Genomic DNA, 6,550 nt, shown 5'->3' with positions numbered 1-6,550 from the left:
GATGCAGTAGTTTTTTCTATAGGCTGGCCACCGATTTTAAAAATGACATATTTGGGAAAATCGATTCAAAGTTTTGTATACACAGAGCAGGTAGCTGGAAGGCGCGCAAACCTAAGTTAGAGCTACCGTTATTCAACCTGCTGTAACTTCGTTAGTTTTTTTCCGAATGACCTAATACTTTAACACAATATTCTTGAAATGTTGATGATTCAGAAAAAAAATGGAAAAATAGTTGTCAAACCTTACCCTTAAGTTGAGATATCTGAGAGATTTACCGATATTTTCGGAGAAAAATTACCATAAGACACTGAGTTCTTCGCGTTGATTATCAAATCGGTCGAGTAGTTCCTGAGATAAATTCATTGTTTTTAACGCTGATATGAATATAAAAATAAGGATCTTAACTTTTATACGCTTAAGAATGAACCAACTCACAGCTTGTTTACACTATAAATAAATGCAGTGACTTCTACAAAAGCAGTATGGCAACGCTTTTCCATCCCTTATTGCTGAAGACACTCGTGTGTTATAAAGTAATCTCATTGAGGGTATTTTAATTTATACATTTGATAATAATAAACCCCTACGACAGTATTTCAACATTTTCAGACATAACATACTCATCAATAAGCAAATCAAGTGTTAAATGTATACATGTATAATAATTGCGTAAAAACTGCTCAATTTGGAGTTTAAAAGCCATGTAACCGATAAACCGAAAATGAAAAGACTGGTAATTTAATTACTTTATGCACATGAAAGCTAAACATATATACACACATGTCCTATATAAATTGTTATATCAAAGATGTCAAAGATGCTGCACACAGTTTATCAGTTTTGTTAGCTATACGGGTCAGTCATAGAGTTATATACAACAAAGTGAACAGGATGACGAGTAGAGTTGAAAGCCGAATGTATGTTCTCTGTCCGTCCATCCGTGCACCATAAAAAGCTTGGTACTGTTGCTGTGCGAAATCGGACGGCTCCCAAACCACATTAGTGTCGTTAAACGAAAAGCTATAAAGTGTTATAACTTCTTCTTCTTAACTGGCGTTGACACCGCTATCGCGGTTATAGCCGAGCCATTCGTTCTTCCTTCTCGCTCTTTGGCGCCAATTGGTGATAGCAAGTGCAGTTAGGCACTTCTCCACCTGGTCTTTTCAACGGAGGAGGTCTCCTCTTCCTTTGCTTCTACCAATGCGTACTGCTTTGACACTTTCAAAGCTGGAGTGTTTTCGTCCATTCGGACAACATGACCTAGCCAGCGTAGCCGCTGTCTGTTTATACTCTGAACTATGTCAATGCCGTCGAATAACTCATAGAGTTCATTGTTCCATCGTCTGCGGTATTCGCCGCAGCTAATGTTCTTCGACCATAATAAAATAATAATATTGATAAAAATGGCGAGACGTGTTGAAATCCGGATGTGTGTTTGTCCGACCATTCGGCTCTCCGTCGAAGAAACTACTCGACCGATTTAAATGAATTGTCGAAATGTGCCTATATCTTTTCAAGGCTCCAGATATCAAACAAGAAGAACTCCGTTTTTTTATACTCTCGCAACAAATGTTGCTAAAGAGAGTATTATAGTTTTGTTCACATAACGGTTATTTGTAACACCCAAAACTAAACGAGTTAGATATAGGGTTATATATACCAAAGTGATCAGGGTGAAGAGTGGAGTTCAAATCCGAATGTCTGTCTGTCCGTCCGTCCGTCTGTGCAAGCTGTAACTTGAGTAAAAATTAAGATATCTTGATGAAACTTGGCACAGTTATTTCTTGGCACCATAGGAAGGTTCGAAAATGAGCAAAATCGGACCACTGCCACGCCCACAAAATGGCGAAAACCGAAAACACATAAAGTGCCATAACTAAGCCATAAATAAAGCTATGGAAATAAAATTTGGTATGAAGGATCGGACTATGAAGGGGCATATTTGGATGTAATTTTTTTGGGAAGTGGGCGTGGCCCCGCCCCTACTAAGTTTTTTGTACATATCTCGCAAACCAATAGAGCTATATAAACCAAACTTTCTACAGTCGTTTTTTTTAGCCATTTCCTTATACAGTCCAGAAATGAAAGAAATTGGATCATAACCACGCCCACCTCCCATACAAATGTTAGGTTGAAAATTACTAATGGTGGGTTAATTCATTAACAAAAAACGTCACAAACACTAAATTTCACATAAGTAATGGCAGCTGAAAGCTGCACTCAGGTTTTTTTACAAAATGGAAAATGGGCGTGGCGTCGCCCACTTATGGGTCAAAAACCATATCTCAGGAACTACTCGACCGATTTCAATGAAACTTGGTTTGTAATAGTTTCCTTACATCCCAATGATATGTTGTGAAAATAGGCCAAATCGTTTCACAACCACACCTACTTCCTATCTACCAGAACTTTGAAGACGATCTGAATCGTTAACTTTACAGTATATAGAGTAAGTACTAGTGAAGATCTCGGTGCAGAACTTTGCACAAATACTATGTTAATAGTGTGGCAGCCCCATTCTAAAAATCGCCAAAATCGGACCATAGGTTTTTAAGGCCCCATATATCGAACACGAGGACCTCGGTGCTTCTAACCTAATATTATGGTTTCCAACTTTCAATTGACTTTATACAATATATATGACGAATATGTGGGTCAAATTGTGTATTATATAATATAAATAAAGTTAAATAAATAAATTGCGAGAGTATAAAATGTTCGGTTACACCCGAACTTAGCCCTTCCTTACTTGTTAAGAATAATTTTTTATCGAAAAATCTATCAGATAATTTCATTTTATTTAGAGGGAATCATTTTCTTCTAATAGTATGCCACTGTGCCAAAAATGGGTGAAATCGTGTCATAACATTCCCTAGCTCCCATATATCTAATATTAGTAAAATTAGAGTTTTTAAACGTACGGTAGGCTTTATTCCGTATACAGTAATCCCCGCTTAAGTGCCCCTTCTTTTTTTTCAATATTTCTTTATTTATTGAATCTGCTTTGTTTAAAGCCTAACAATAAGTATTAAAATCTTAAATCTATTTACAACTAAGTAAGCTCAAGAATGTGTTTGAGCTTTTTGGCAGAACGTTGCTCTTTAGTAGGCAGGTAGATCTCTTCTTGTTAAACGAGTTTGATTGGAATGTACCAAGGCATTTGCCAATGGGTTTGGATGTTCACGAAGTTTAGAAATATATTTCTTTCTGCTGTCCTCTATTTCCTTCTTTACCATAGGAATATCAAGATCCTTATGGATATTTTTATTACGCATGTACCATGGTGAACCCGTTATTGTTCTAAGCATTTTAGATTGGAATCTCTGAATTATATCAATGTTGGTTGCACAGGTCGTACCCCACAGTTAAATACCATACATCCAAATTGGTTTTATGATTGCATTGTATAACAGGACTTTGTTGTCTAGGCTAAGTTTAGAATTTTTGTTTAGAAGCCAATTTAAATTTGCTGCTCTTAACTTCATGCAAGTTAATTTACTCGCTATATGTTTCCGCCACGTAAGCCTTCGATCCAGGTGAATCCCAAAATAAGTTACTTCATTCGCTTGGGGTACTAATACATTGTTTATTTTAACTGTCCGACATGTTTCTGGTCTTAGAGAAAATGTAACATGCTTGCATTTTTGCTCATTAATTTTTATACGCCAGTTGGCTAGCCATTCTTCGACACAAGTTAAGTGCTCCTCTAATACTCTTGATGCTCTAATGGGGCATTTGTTTCGGCTTACTATGGCTGTGTCATCCGCAAAAGTGGATGTCAATACGTTATTAGCTATTGGAATGTCTGCTGTATATATTATGTACAGAGTGGGGCCTAATACATTGCCCTGAGGTACACCGGCCCTTATTGCTCGTTCTTCTTATATAAAATCTGCTACTTTAACTGTAAATTTCCTATTTCTTAAATATGACTCCAATGTTTTATGCAATTCGTAAGGTAAAACGTTTTTGATTTTCCATAAAAGGCCTTCATGCCAGACCTTATCGAACGCCTGAGCTACATCGAGAAAAATAGCTGAACAGTACTCTCTGAGCTCGAATGCTTTCCTGATTTCGTTTGTAATTCTATTCACTTGCTCTACTGTGCCATGTTTAGCACGAAACCCGAATTGATGGGTTGGTATTATATTATTTTCGTGGAGGAAAGGAGACATTTTTGATAGTAAAACTTTTTCGAATATTTTGGAAAGACATGGTAAGAGACTTATTGGTGTGTAGGAAGATGGTTGTGTTAAGTCTTTTCCAGGTTTATCTATCATGATGATCTGCGACTTTTTCCACGAAATTGGATAGTACCCGAAACCAAGAATTGCATTAAAGAGCAAAGAGAGCACTGATATAGCAATATTTGGCAACTCAATTAACATTTTTGGAGTAATATTATCGTGTCCTGAAAACTTTTTCGGATTTAGGTCTTTCAGGATCTTGATAATTTCATAAGTAGACGTCCTAATAGACACGCTTGACTCGTTTGCAATATTGAGCAAAGTTGGCAACTTAAAGTTGTTTTTTGGGCCATTGGGTTGAAATACCTTTTCTAGGTGATTTGCAAAGCAATTTGCCTTTTCCTCATTACTGCGCGCCCAATTACCATTCGACTGTCTTATAGGCATCTTGGAATCTACTGGAGGCTTAAAATACTTTTGGGCTTTCCAAAGGGAGTTTTTCTTGCTAGAATTTGGACACAGGTGCTTTATATAATTTTCAGTATTGTATCGCGTTTAAGTGCTTTTTTTAACTTACGTGCAGCCGATTTCAGTTGACGCAGAGTTGAAGGGGAACGACTTAACTGCCATTCACGTCTCGCTTGCCTTTTCTCATTTACAAGCTTTTCTATTTCATTATTAGACATGTTTCTAAAAACCTTAACTTTTCTTTTAGGTGTTGCCAAGACAGCTGCATTAGTTATTACATTGTTGAATTCCATTACGCTTTCATCAATATCTCTTCCTGTACTTATTTTTAAATCGATATTAATGTGGCTACTGATATATTTTCTATATTTCAACCAGTTAGTTTTAAAAGATGTTAGAGATACTTTTGGCTCAACTATCATGGGCTGTTCGCATAACTTTTTAAGTACAGGACAATGATCAGAACATAAGTCAATACATGTATCTACTGTTATTAGCGATCTATCTATATTTTTGACTACAGCAAAATCTATTAAGTCTGGTATTTTGTTTCTATCACTGGGCCAGTATGTCGGCTTACCAGGAGATATTATATCAAGGTTATTGTGCTTATTTATAATAGTGTAGTACAGCTGTCGTCCTTTCGGATTAATAAGACGTGAGCCCCAGTACATGTGTTTTGCATTATAATCACCACCTGCTAGAAATCTTGGACCTAGCGTTCCAAAAAAATCTTTAAATTCGCAGTCTGTAATTCTAAAACGAGGTGGACAGTATACAGCCGTCAGATGGAGGTCAGAACCTCGATTTTTCAATGATATTGTTGTAGCTTGTAGCTGCGCTGTAGCATGTGGTTTTAAAGCATGGTGGTTTAGCCGATTTCTAACCAATACTGCTGTTCCACCGTGCGCCTTTCCATCTGGATGATTTGTAACATGAAGTCTATATCCCGCTATAAAGAAATTGTTTTTATTTGTTAAATGAGTTTCTGATAGCAGCATAACATCTATGCTTTTTTCAGTCAGAAATCGTATTAACTCCAGTTTGTGTTGGTTTACACCGTTGGCATTCCATATACAAATATTTAGTATACTCATTTTTTAGATAATAAGGTTTGTAAAATTTGATTTTGAGATTTGATCAAATCTTGGATCATGTTTTGCATGGTAGACATGAATTGTGTCATACATTGAGTCAGATTTAGAATCATATTTTCAATACCTCCACTTGGTGGATTTTGCGGTTGTTGCATTTGCACAGCGTTGCCTTTTACCACATTTGCATAGCTTCCCTGGACAAGGATATCCTTAGAATTACCAGGTTTCGAACTCTGGTCTCTGGTCTGGTCTACTACATTTTCGTTACGAGGGATATTCAACATTTGGTTACGACGAGCTTGAATTCCCAGTGACAATTTTGATTTCAAGTCTTTATATACGGGGCAGCCCCTGTAGTTAGCAGTATGATTTCCTCCACAGTTACTGCATTTGTTATTTGTATCCTCTTTTTTAAGAGTGCATTTTGATGTTAGGTGCAAATCACCACATACCACACAAACACTGCGTAGAGTGCAATATGATTTGGTATGCCCATACTCTTGGCAGTTATGCATTGTACCGGACCATTTCTTTTATGAGGTTCTTCAACGGTAATTCTACGATGGAGTAAATATGTTAAATTGTATATTGGGTGTGTTTCATTCTTTTTTATTGGATTAGAGTTTGGCAACAATTCAATTTTAAACATTGGTTGAGGTACTTTATTTCTATTGAAGATATTTACCACATTTTTAATTCCAAAGCCGCATTCTTCAAGGGCTTCTTTGATATCATTAGATTCTACCGAAGACTCAATGCCTTTTACAACAACAACTAGGCCTTTAGAGCTCTTCAGTT

At 36.6% G+C, this 6,550-nt stretch overlaps 1 protein-coding gene across 1 annotated transcript in view; it reads left to right on the top strand.

Moving 5' to 3' along the window:
• The first annotated feature begins 537 nt into the window (after positions 1-537).
• The window catches only part of LOC105220512 (glutamate receptor ionotropic, kainate 2-like), a 41,571-nt gene continuing 35,558 nt past the window's right edge, over positions 538-6,550 (top strand). The window contains exon 1 of the mRNA XM_054235377.1: positions 538-733. The gene's annotated coding sequence lies outside the window, so the exon portion shown is untranslated. The remainder of the gene's footprint in view (positions 734-6,550) is intronic.

This window comes from Zeugodacus cucurbitae, chromosome X (genome assembly GCF_028554725.1).
Source record: "Zeugodacus cucurbitae isolate PBARC_wt_2022May chromosome X, idZeuCucr1.2, whole genome shotgun sequence".
In the NCBI taxonomy this organism is placed as follows: Eukaryota; Metazoa; Arthropoda; class Insecta; order Diptera; family Tephritidae; genus Zeugodacus; species Zeugodacus cucurbitae.
Note: the sequence above shows the minus strand (reverse complement) of the source record. Positions and strands in the feature narration are given on the sequence as shown.